Source organism: Camponotus vicinus, unplaced genomic scaffold (genome assembly GCF_025532165.1).
Source record: "Camponotus vicinus isolate PSW18456_S1 unplaced genomic scaffold, iyCamVici1.0 SCAF_12, whole genome shotgun sequence".
Lineage (NCBI taxonomy): Eukaryota > Metazoa > Arthropoda > Insecta > Hymenoptera > Formicidae > Camponotus > Camponotus vicinus.
Window position 1 is genome coordinate 15,280,959 of NW_028141948.1, and position 13,479 is coordinate 15,294,437.

The 13,479-nt window shown below is 32.9% G+C and overlaps 1 protein-coding gene across 2 annotated transcripts in view; it reads left to right on the forward strand.

The window, feature by feature from the left end:
- The first annotated feature begins 411 nt into the window (after positions 1–411).
- Positions 412–13,479, forward strand: part of Wdp (Leucine rich repeat protein windpipe) — a 41,002-nt gene continuing 27,934 nt past the window's right edge. Inside the window, exon 1 of one of the 2 annotated variants that reach the window (XM_083085113.1) lies at positions 412–1,011. The gene's annotated coding sequence lies outside the window, so the exon portion shown is untranslated. The remainder of the gene's footprint in view (positions 1,012–13,479) is intronic. The other variant, XM_083085112.1, reaches the window with a different exon arrangement.

Sequence of the window (13,479 nt, forward strand, 5' to 3'; positions counted from 1 at the left end):
ACATTTCATAAATATCATATGTACGTCGATTATAGCCAATAAATTATTCCTACGTTTAGAATCATCATGTCATTAATTACAATACATATTAGACAACACAGCGTGCTACAAGTAGCATTAATTGATGACCTGTCACATTAGACTTTGACATTATATTATAACATACAAATCGATTAAATTATATCCAATTCATAATACAAAATACTGGATGATGTTGTCTCTGGTAGGTGATATTTATCAATACTGAAGATACACCGGTCGCGAGTATTGCAAGCATCTCAGGCCACCTGGCACCACCACACACGCACAATGGCGAGTATATTACTCACACTTCTCCCCCGATGATTGAGTCGCGACCGCCGAGTGTCTTCGCCAATTCCGCCGCGCCTGTTCACCAAGAAGAGAGCGGAGCGGAACGGAATGGAACGGAACGGCCGTCGCTCCTACCACTTGGCTCGCGCTACCAGGCGTGCACCAGGAGCCGCTCGTCGCGATGGTGGGGTCGTCGTGTCGCGCCGGCGGCGTTCAGGAGAAGAAGCGTGAGTTGGTAGGCCTGGTGACTCGTCGAGCGAGAGAGCGGAGCGGGTCCGTCGGAGTCCACAGTCCTAACTCGGCCTCGGGCTGCGATAGATCGTATCTTACGCGGCTCCGATCCCGCCACGCGGACAGCAGGCAGTCAGTTCAATTCACCCGCGATCGAGTTTTGCGCGATCGAGTGATCCGACCGATCGCGCGCCGACCCTCTTTCCTCTGTCGCTGACCGGGCCTCTTTCCCGCGCTTGGATCGATCCCGATCTCCGCGAGTAATCGAACGACCTTAGATTAGCATAACGCCAAGAATCCTCGGTCTTCCCCACCCGAGTGACCCCTGTCACCCCTTGACCTGCCGGGAAAAAGATATCGTCCTCACCCCGCTTTTCCGGTCTTCCTGAGCTGATCATCGTGAAAAAGTGGACGCGAGAGCGGATTATCTCGCGGAGAGAACGGGATACCGGGATACTGTTACGGGAGGTAAGACCTTTCCTTTCTTTTCGCGCTTTCTTGGCAGAGGAAGAGAAAGAGGAAAGGGAGAGAACACGTGTAGGAGGTGTGGGTGGGAGTACCGGCTTTACGCGCGGCCAGTTTATTTGCTTCCTTTTTTTATAATTTTGTGCGAATTTCGCGCGTGTGTGAGTGAATGCGCGTACGTGTGTGTGTGTCTGTATGCGCGAACCCCTTATGTGCGAGCGAGTCAATGAATTACTTTTATGACGCAAGATCGTACGTGACAAAATCGTGGGAATTTACAAGCCGCAAGAATCGGCATATGTACCGTTATTAAGATATCGATCGTGGGGATTATTCATTGTAAAGTTTTTATTAAATTCCAAGAAGTTATATTTGAATACAAATAGAATAATTTTTGTTCTCTCTTTCCCTTCTTCTGTCTTTTGCATAATTTTACAATATCATATAATTTTGAAATTTTATTTATTATAATATATTATAATATTGAAAGAAATTTAAAATATTTTAATGAGATCATCTCTAGAAATGCAAATCATGAGATTATTTTCCTGGTGAGTTTGACTTTTAGCAACATCTTGATTTGAAGATTTGTCTATCAAGCTAGTTGAAAAGTTAAAATCTACTTATTATAAGAAAGATGCTTGATCAAAGTATTACTAATAAAAAATTATCTGCGTTATAATTAATAATTTAATTATAATACAATTTATAATATTACTGTAATTTGGTGCGAATTATATGAGACGTCTAAGAATATATTTATTTAATTCAATATATTGTAAAGAAATGGAGTAATTCTTATAATTTACAATGTATCTCGTAATATATAACAAATTATATAATTTTCGTATATATTTGATTGTTTGGGTGTATATTTAAATGAAAGCAAATTATACAATAGCTGTTACATAATTTTAAACTGTCTTGTTTAGCTTATGGAGTATCTTCCGTTTCCGCTATAATAAAGTGGAGCTTTAGCTACATGTTTCTGTTCCGCTTTCCGTGAACTTATATTTCCAGTCTCAGTTAAAACGCGTTTTTTCTAAAATTAGAACGAAATGCTGAAAGTGAAATAACACAATCTCGTGGTAGTCGGAGTCGTATCGTGAGTGATGATTGCCCTTGTTGCAGACTCTACAGTAAGATCTTTATAAAATAAAACTGTCCAAACTGTCGTAATTAAACTTACAATTAGTTTCTGCGAACTTACTTTTGGATAATAAAATTCATTTCTTAGAAATAAACTCAGTCAAAGTTAATCATTCTCAATAGATCTTTATGCGAATTATAAATGCTGAAGTCATCGAATAGTCAAGTCAATCAATAATCAATACTTTCAAAGTCAATCAATCAACAATTTATATCATTAAATCGGTTCAGGAAGAACATTTAATTGCTATAACGATTTAATCTTCGTCTTGATTGATTGATCTTCGTTATTATTCCTACAATTTTATCCGCGAATATTTTTAGTTCTCATTTTTTGATTCGTCATTTTCAATTATTTATATATATCTTCTAGAAAAAGAGAGAGAGAGAGGAGGGAAGGGAAAGGAAGAGGGAGAGAGAGGAAAAGTATTCTTGATAACAGTAATTTCGATAAAGTTAGAAAAAAACTTTTTTTGTGAAATTTTTTTTATTTTATTACCTAGATATGTAAGATAGATAATAAGATAGAAAACTAAAAATTTTTTGATAAATATATCGCGTATAGATATATTCAGTATACATACGTTGTGCAAAACCGAAAGAAATCAAAGTTCCCATTTTAGTTATTTATATTCGCTTGTCACATATCTCTAGTCGGAATATCTTATGTACATAAATTATTATTTACTATGATTCAGACATACGTATATGTTCATCCGATTAGATTATCACGCTTGTCGCGATTTGTCATGTCTCGCATCGGGTGCTAGGTATAAACTTTCGCTGAGCAAATGAATGATTTTTGAAGGCGCGGTCTTTCTGGCGTAACACTTTTCAGAATCTACTGCTTTCCGCCTCTCTTTATGGATCTAATTATATGTATACTTTATTGATTCAGAAAAAACACAAATGAGGATCTTGATCTTTTTATTAATCATGTGAATCGACGTCATGTATTATTGCGTATAATAATTATTTGTTTTGTGGATAGATAAATTTTATACAAAGCAATCCAGAGATACATATTATTTCACAAGCTTCTATCTTAGATAAATTAATTATCTAAGATAAATAATAAAGATTCCCTCTCTTTTTTAACAGAGATATATTAATCTTTCTATAAATTCATTATTAATATACTAATCTGACAGTTTTTAAACTAATTTTTACGGAAATAAAAGTTTTTCTTTTTAAAATTAAGATTAGACATGCGAAAATGAAACGTCTTAAATATTAATTAAGATGGCGATGAAACGGACCATAAATTCGCACTATTCGCCGAGATATTTCGCTTTACACGTTGCAGGGAAAATTCTCAGACGCGTTAATCGGGCGAATCTCCTTAAGGGCAAGTGGCAATTTTCCGTGGAAATCTCTGGCATCTTCACGATGTATCACGTACGCGTCCGAGAATCGACGATCGAGCGCTCTTGCACACACACACACACACACACACACACACACACACACACACACACACACACATACACACACACACACCACGCCAGAGAGAGATTAAAGTACAACATGTGAATACCTGCGTAGCCTCAGATACCTTCGGGGTCGTCCGTGCAATTACGTAATGGCGTTAATCAACGGTAGCGGCTAATCCCAAGTCCGAGCGGCACAAATCCGGCTGGAGGATGGACTAACGCGTGCGAGAAAATTAAAACTCTGAAACTAAATCTCCGGCGACCTTGATAACACAAAACCCACGTGTCATTGATGACGACGACGACGTGTCGCAAAATTGACAATCGACCGCGTTGAACAATTCAATTGGTTGAGATCTACCGGACATGGCTTTCGCGATGCGAGCCTCGATATATCATGGGACATGAAAGCAAATTTTGTTTTTCTTCTTGGTTCTTATTTCATGATTTCCTGAATAAATTGCTATGCAAATACATTGCTCCTTGTGAGATAGAGACACACGTGTCGCCGCTTTCGAAAGATTGGACAATTTAGCATTCCTCGCGCGCGTCTTTCTCCTCTCGCGTTTTTCTTCTCTAATCCACGAGAAGCGCGCGAGATACTCGCTGGCCTCGCGAATCTACCATTGAAAATACGAGCAATCATGACGTATTAAATTTTCCCCTCGGGTTGATCGCAATCGGACTGCGCGTGCATGCAAATGACAAACAGAAAAACACGTTGTCCGTGATCACGACGTGACGACGTTCACTTAGGAAATCCATCGCGATTTATCAACAAGTCATCCGGCGACTTGACATAATGAGCATCGGACTCGAAATTAATTTGCCCATCTTCCGGTCGGCTTTCAAAAGGAATGTACGGTACAAGCGCACTTATTCCGCATTCGTTAGATGACGATCCTTGCTCCGAAAATATTTTGGGAAAGGGAAATAGCTTAAATCACACACGTAAGCTATTGACATCTTCATACAAAAATAATCGTTAGCAGATATTTTCAAACTGCACGTTTCTTATGAGCAGATGCAAAATGTTGCGCTTCATAAATGAAGAATGATAATAACAAAAAAATAAATATGCCTTTTTCTAAACCTCGGAATTTTGAAAGCTTACAAGAAGAAAGACTCGAAATATCGTCAACGATACTCGAGCGAAGTTTTACTTCAACTGCAACTGCAATGTGCATCTCTCATTTGGAGACGCTCTACTATATCGTATCGATGAGGTGACAGCCGCGAACGTTCCCTCGCCAAGAAATTATTTGTCCCGCGCATTTACTCGATGCCGTACATAAGGACAGGCTGTGCAGTTGTCGATGCAACGGTTGGCGCGTCTTTATATCGTTCCGATAACGAGTTTCCAGGTGTTTACGACCACGCGACGTCATCGAACCCACCTTTACCTTTTCAGTCGTCTCGCGTCGTGCATCCGTATGCATGTGTTGCGGTACGCCACGTTGTATCCTCATTTCGACTTTGCGCCTTGCAGCGGCATCGAGAATGTAGAAACTGGCGAACCGCATCTAAGATACAACGTCAGCTCGACCTATAGATAATGATATTTTACACGTCTACATTCTTGAAGTTCTCTTTCTACGACCACTTATGTGTGAATGCAATAATATGTGCGAATGCGATGATAATTTCGTAATAAAAATAATCTATATCGTACGGAGCACATATTTATATAATGGCTATATATTTTTTCTTTCATTTTTTTAATATTAAGCTCTTATATTAAGCTCTTAATATAAAGCTCTTATATTTAAAAAAAAAAAAGAGAAAAGTCGATCGTTACAATACTGATTTTTTAAATATGAGGAAATATCTTTGAATTTAATTATATTATTTTCTTTTTTTTTTCTATCTAAATTATTTCTAAAAAATTGAATTTATTTAGAAAACAATTGCCTTCTCTTACATAAGTTTATCACGAATCAGACGGATATAAATGCACAAGTAATATAAAAGGACTTTATATTAATATTGTCAGCAATATATGGATTTTATATGCTTATTGATGATAATTGGCAAAAAACAGATATAGTGTTTTGCGAGACTGTATATAACAATGCCATTGGCACAATACCACAGACATCGTTTATAAAACTGAGGCTTTGAACTCGATGACACTAGGTATTAACCTTTCTAAGAAAAAAGATCCTGTTTTCACATAAATACGCCCATTGACGTACGCGAATAAATAAATACGCTTCTACTTCTTATTATAATAGTAAATTAACGGATGGATAATATTATTCTGTAATGCAACCGATCAATGCTTCAGATTGATCGCATTTCTTTGAATTCTTAAAGTCTAAATAATTCACATATCAATGGAAACGCGGTTGATCTAGGACACCCGGTATAAATCGATATTCGGTGGCTGGTTTGGAAAGTTAATGACAGCTAATGTGTATGGCAATAATATCTGTGCTAGGCTCTTTTTCTCAGCGTTCAATATCTTGGCAATTGACATATTTGCCGTTGCATCCAATCATGCGTGAATGACGTAATAAATGTGTATTAGGCTATGAATAAAAATTCCGACGAAATAACGTGAAAACTTTCCACATCGTGTAGATTGTGCGCGCAAAAAAAAACGCGATAATGTATCCCGTTGCTTGCAATTTAAAAATCGTACATACGAGGCGTTTTGCTTCTCCTCCTGAGATCGCCCCTTATCGCGCGCTTATCGATGCATGATAACATAACGTGCGCGAAACACCAAACAGATCGTACTTTATCTCCGTCACCTCTTTCGCGAATTTTGAACCTCTGACGCTCCCGCTTCGTTCGCGATGAAATCCGCGCGTGCTAAAAGATCGTCTCGAACGAGACGCGACAGACGATATATTTTGGCTCATTGCGCAAATTATTTACATATTACGGAGACGAAATATCATTCTCAGCCACAAAGACGCACGTTACATGCATTAATTACGTAACTGACGCTTTATTTTTAAGCTTTTTATCTCATTGATAACACGATATCATAATTATTTTTGTTCGATAAAGGAGTATAATCGATTTTCATTACTCTCTGGTACACAATTATATTAGTTGTAATTATTAATGTAGTCGCTACTCAATTTTTTTAAACAAAGATTTTTAATCGATTTTTCATTTTATATAAAAAATATATTGTATCCTTTTTCAGTATCCTTTTCAGTAGTATTTTAATTTCTGACATCCATATTGATGATTTATGTCTTAAGTAAATTTTCATTAAGATAATGTCTGGTTTAAGTTAATTGAACTAATACCTAATTTCATTAAGATAATGTCTAATTTAAATTAATTGGAGAGTTAATATTTTTTTCTTACCGGTTCATAAAATTCGATTTGGCAAGATATCTTAAATTTTAATATTGGCTATTTATGCCTTGATATGGAATCAATTACCATTTTTTCTAATCTTTAATATTACATATTATAAAGAGGCTGGAAAGGGAATTTATATCTCTACAGAATATTTTATAACTAATATAGTATAATTCTCTTTCTCTCTTTCTCTCTTTACGTGTCAAAATATACCGATTTATTGCAACGGTGCACTTTTGAACATTAAAGTTCTTTCGCGAGCGTTGACCTGTAAAATACAAAATGTTGATTTGAGGATTTTTAGCTCATGGCTCACCAATATTACCACGTCATGTAGCATCGTGTTATCTCGTGGATCAGCGTGGATCATTTTAAATTACATCTCGGAAAGAAGTGCAGCTCATTAGATGCCATGCTCATTACTCGCCAGTGCCGCGTTAATTTGTGAATCTCATATTGCTGGCCTCATGACACATGTGTCATGCACGTGAACTCAGGAGGTCACGTGCCTTTCGAGAAAAAGATGGCGAGGTACAGTGACCAATAGTGCGACACGAAGAGAGATGGAGAAGTTAGTCGGTTTGCGTGAGATTTTTCTTTGACAGGCCTCAATACAGCTAAGGTGGTCACAGGCAACCGTCATTAGCAATGCTGATGTTCCAAAGACGGCGGAAGTGGCCTATGACCTTCGTATATTTATTTGTTGTATCTTCCATTGCCTTTTCTATTTTATAGCCTTCTCTGCATCTGTCGAATATATATCTTTTCATTCACTACCATTTCTTAATTTTATACAACGTAATCATATTTTTTATAAAGGAGGGCAGGTTTATAATATGTAAGAAAATACTACAACAAAGAGTTATATCATTAGCGATGTATAAATAAAACTTGTGAAATTGTTTAAACAATCCATTGACGAACAACTATTTAACTTATCTTTTAAAAAACTTGAGAACTTAAAGGAAAGATTGAGAAAATTAAATATATTAAAAATCCAATTTTTTCGAATATATATGTATATAAATTTTCAAATTTTTTCTTTTTCTTTCTCTTTTTACTTATTATACTATATCTTACATTTATTATTTTATGACTGTTTTATTAGATAGACTTTCAATATTATTTAATTCATTATATGTATTCCAAATATACTAATCTAATCTATAATAAATACATAAATACATTAACGTTTTTACTTTGTTTTATTTTTGTTATAAAATATGTCTTACATGATGTTTTTTACTACTTATTAGTTTGCTAGTGCGCTAACAGATAATAAAATTAAAATACTTTAATTTGATTAGAGAGAGAAAAAAGCATGCTAATTTAGTAGCATTTTAAGGTACACCATGTTTTTTACTAGTTGGTAGCACACTAGCATGCTAATAGCTAATAGTAAAAAAGCATTATGTGAACATTCTTCGCTAAATGTTTCTCAAGCTATTAATATTTAATACAACTAAACTATTTCATACTTTTGATTACTATTCTGTAGTATCTTGGGACGTTACTGTGGACTATTTTATTCAATTAAATTGATTTAATGTTAATAGTTGCTTTTATTATCATTGATAATGTTTTCTGTAAAGCATCTGATCTATGGCAGATTACTTACATACATATATTTATATGTCTAACTTTCTTTTTCTACGTTTCTTTGACTTTTACTTTTTATATAACGTTTCTTGGATGTACAAAATGTCTAGAACACCTTATATATATTTTTTGCGCTAGCTCTTCCCGTTATCGTTTCCACACATCTATCGTTCTTCATCTTGTAGTCTGACATGTGTAGACCTTTTTATATATGCATACGTCAATAGTCGGTTTGCGGTCTGAGAAACCGAGAATGGACAATGAAAATGATCGCTATTACCCAAGGCCCTTACGTTAGACAAGCGAAATTCTGATGTATCATCGCAACGTACTAAGTTACGTAACGCAGCACGATAGAGTTATGTGAACGGAGTATTTCTTAACTGCTAGGAGTCATTGGCTTTTAATTAATAAATTTTATTTTAAATATATATCAATAGATCTAGTATTTTGCAAAGAAAGATGAGAAAATACTAGAAAAATTGAAAATACTAAAAATTGGAAAATTCCTGAATTTAAGTTAGATTTAATTATGATTAGAGTTAAATAAATTTTCCAGTGATGACAAAATTTAAGATATGAATCTTATTTCAATAAAAAAAAATAAATAAAAAGTACTTGTTAAATTAATTAATGGTAAATTAAATTAAAGAATAAAATTGTAATTATTCAAGTCTGAAAATCTATCTAATTTGAAGTCTAATCAGCATTTATGCTCATATTTACAATACATTTATGGCTAATTTTTATTTATATGAGTTATTTTAATTATTATATTAATTAATAAACGAGATAAGAAATACGGAAGTTAAAACGTTTTAAACTAAAGCCATAAAATTTTTGCTATTTGATAATATTATTCAGAGTAATATTAGCCAATATCTCATATATTTATGAATAGTATTACGACGTTTAATTATTACGTGGGAAATGCACACATCAGACTAATATCTGAAAAAAGGGAATGGAGAAACGGATATGGATTATTAATGTATATACCATGGTATATAATTATATATAATCTCTATCTGTATACATGTGTTTGTGCGTACGTGTAATAATACCTGAAAAACAATCTGAATATCTTTATCATATCTTTGTTTGATATATTTTATAAGGTATAATTTGAAATTATTATCTAAATTTTGTGAAACAATGGAATAATAATAATGGAATGTGTTATTCTAAATTATAAATGATAATTATTTTAAATATACAATGTTTTAAATATACAATATATGTTTAAAGTTCCTTATGCATATCACATACGCATGCGCGTGTATTTATTTAATAATAAAGCAAAAAAATTATATATGAATTAAAAAATATAAAATTTGAACACTCTAGACGATAAAAAAGTGTGGCGCATTTTATATTTTATACATTGCCAGATTTAAAATACAATATTTAAATTTTCAAATTGCGTTTCCTATTTGTTCATTGCTAATCAGACCTAACTGTCTTAATTTAAGCGGTTATGAAGAACTAATTTTTTTTGCATAAATTGTTAGCGAAAATCGTGCAAAAAGGAATATGCAATATGGTCGCAAATGTTGCATCACCGTTGCTGTATGATAGCCAACGAAGTGCGAAATATGATTGTTTCCGGGGTTTAACTGACCCTGCAACCAATTGAGTATAAACGAAGAATGTCAACCGGTGTGCTAACTACATCGGTATTTAAGCCAGATTTTTATGCAAATCAGACTAACGACGCATCGACTAACAGAATAGGTACAATAGTGATGCAAATATTTTTGTCATGGTTTTACAATTTCTCGGTTTAATTTTTGCGGAAATTTAACAATTAATAATGCAATAAATTTTAAAAGAATAACAGAGCATCAAAGTAAAAAATATTTATAAAATTATAGTAATTTCTATATAAAAAAGATCATTATTTATAGCAAATAAGTCCTTTCTAGCATAGTAATTTTAAAATATTGGTTTCAGAAATAAACAACGTGTAGAATCAGTGTCGCTGAATTGAAGCTATGCGCTCGAATTGATCGGTCATAGGCGGTTTTGGGGAGATTCATCGGCATAGTTATAGAATAATAAATACTATATAGCATGATATTTAAATTTTATTTATTGAATAAGTCACAAAAAATTTAGAACTAGTATTATTAACGTACAAAAATGTTGAAAGCACTCAATTATTTAAAAATAATTTTGGAGAAAGTCATTGAAGAATATTTATTTAAATATCGTTAAACAAAAAGATTTGTTATATCATTGCGTTATATAAATTGTTAAGAAGGATTTAAATGCAATGTGCAAATGATTTGTTGAATAGAATAATATTTCTTGCTAAAATTATTTTACTCCTTTATAAACGTACTGATATACATATTATTATAATATATATATATATATATATATATATATATATTTATTATAATGCATGTATATATTAACACATATTAATATATATTTATACATTTATAGAAATATTATGTATATTATTATATTATAATATATACATACCAGTACAATATATATATATATATATATATATATATATATATATATATATATATATATATTTGTGTACTTTATCTCGATAATCGACATAATTAATTGTTGTATAATCGATATATCTGATGTTGAAATATGAATATTATGAATAAATTATATTCATATTTCAACATCAGATATATCGATTATACAACAATTAATTATGTCGATTATCGAGATAAAGTACACAAATTCTAAAAATTGAGATACGTTCAGATTCGCGATACGTAGTCATAAAGCAAAAATTCACAAAACAGTTGCTACTTTTTCTTTTTAATTCAAGGTATTTTCTTTTCTTCTCTAATATATCAATTCTTTTATCCAAAATGTCACGATCCTCTGGAGAATTAAACCCATATTTTTGTCCAACAGTTGCTACTTTCTCTTTTTTATTTATCACTTCTTCTGCTGCTGTTTGGAACTATTTACTCTCGGATAGATATTCATGATTGCAGATCTCTTATTGCACCTTTCTTTTTTTTACATCCGAGTTAAAAGAATGGTATACGATCTAAAAAAATAAAGCAAATAAACAAGCATTCTATATGATATGATCAATAAAAGAGATATATTATAAGATAAAAATTATAAGGTTATTCTGACCATTTTAGCTTCATATGTATATTTTATCCGATCGTATCTATCGATATTCAAAAACATATATTTTCTTGAAAAAAGATTTTTAAAACATTAGATAAAACAACATAATATAAGATAAAATATAACATAAAATTTTACAGTGTATTTGTATTTTTCTTTATTCTAAAAAATCTTTTAAATTATTGAGAAATAATATAATTATCATACAGAATGAGATAACTTACATTATGAATTTGCGAATCAGCATCTTTTCTTTCACACTTAGAATAATTCGAGAATTCAGAAATTTTTGCGCTATGTCGCATTTCGAACTCACATATCCAGTTTCCGTCTTTTATTTCATTCTGCCAAATTTGTTCTAACCAACATCGCTCTGGAGTCGCATATCACTGTGTTAAAAAGCAGCATTAGATGTGAGGTAGCTCTGGATAGCTCAGTGGTCTAGAGCAGTTGCCCGGAAAGCGAAAGACTTGGGTTCGATTCCCGATTCAGCCACTTGCGCCTCACATATTTTTCTAGTCTGCGAATATTGTTTTCTAGCAATTATTCGTTAGGCTGAAAAATGTGTGAATGCTCTCTCCACAGGATATGCGTCAATGCCGTTGCCACGGATGGATTCTGTCGCTCGTTGATCAAATGGGCATAAAGACACGTCCGACATCCTCCCACATACATCCCTATCTTTCTCTGGAGGCCTGCCCCGGCCCTATCTTAGGGTCCATCCGCCACTGCTATTTGGTACAGCGGGGATTTTAGTATATACTAGAGGGATCTTGGGGGATGTGGTCACTCTACGGCGTTGTGCTCGTCGGTGCCGACCGTCGGTCCGACCTCCTCCCACATACATCCCTATCTTCCACTGGAACATGTGAAAATACCCTTATTTGATATAATGCTGTCATATTAGTATAACGGTCCTAACTCTTTAAATTTTTTACGTTCTTGGAGTAGTTTTTGATGACTAATATTATATTTCTTTGCAATATCAGATACTTTCAATGATTCAGATTCCTTTACTGCATTTTCAAACTTTTTTTTTTATTTCAAGATATTTATTTTTATCTTCTATTATCTTAATTTTTCTGTTAAAAAATTTACAGAGTTCTCGATCCTTCTCGGAATCAAAATGCTTTTGTACAATAGCATCTTTCTCTTTGTTTCCTTTTAAAAATTCTGCTACTGCTTCTTTAACCCGGTCGCTCAATTTTAGATAATTTTCAATTTTTTCTCTAATATCGGACATTGTATGATCTGAACGAAATAAAATGAATATTTATAGCATACTACATGATACGATGGATAAAAAGATATATCGTAAGATAAAATTATTCTCGCGATTTTCGTTTTAAATTATTTTAAACGATTTTTGTATGATCATATACTTATCGACATTTAAAGATAAATATTTTTGAAACAAAATTGTTCAAAACAATATATGAAATAATATAATATCAACAATATACAGAATCTCACAATGTGCATTTTAGTATAACTATATTTTAAAAAATCCTTTAAATAATTATAAAGTAACATAATTGTCACACAAAAAATAATACTTACAAAGTATAATCAAAGAACAAATTTTACTGAAAATATCAGTTATCTGAACAGTAACTATGTATTTCACCTGGTTGTAAACAGAATCGAACTGACAATGTCACGAATTTCGGTGAAACCAGATATTTAAGCTTATGATTAAGCCGAGTTTACAATAAAAGTTAATCCTATTAAAAGTAAAGCCTAGTTTTTATATTTAAATTTTATTTATTTATCGATAATTTAAATTTGTTTGCCTACAGTTATGCATTTACGCGTCATGTCTGCTTTATAAGTTAAGATTAGATTT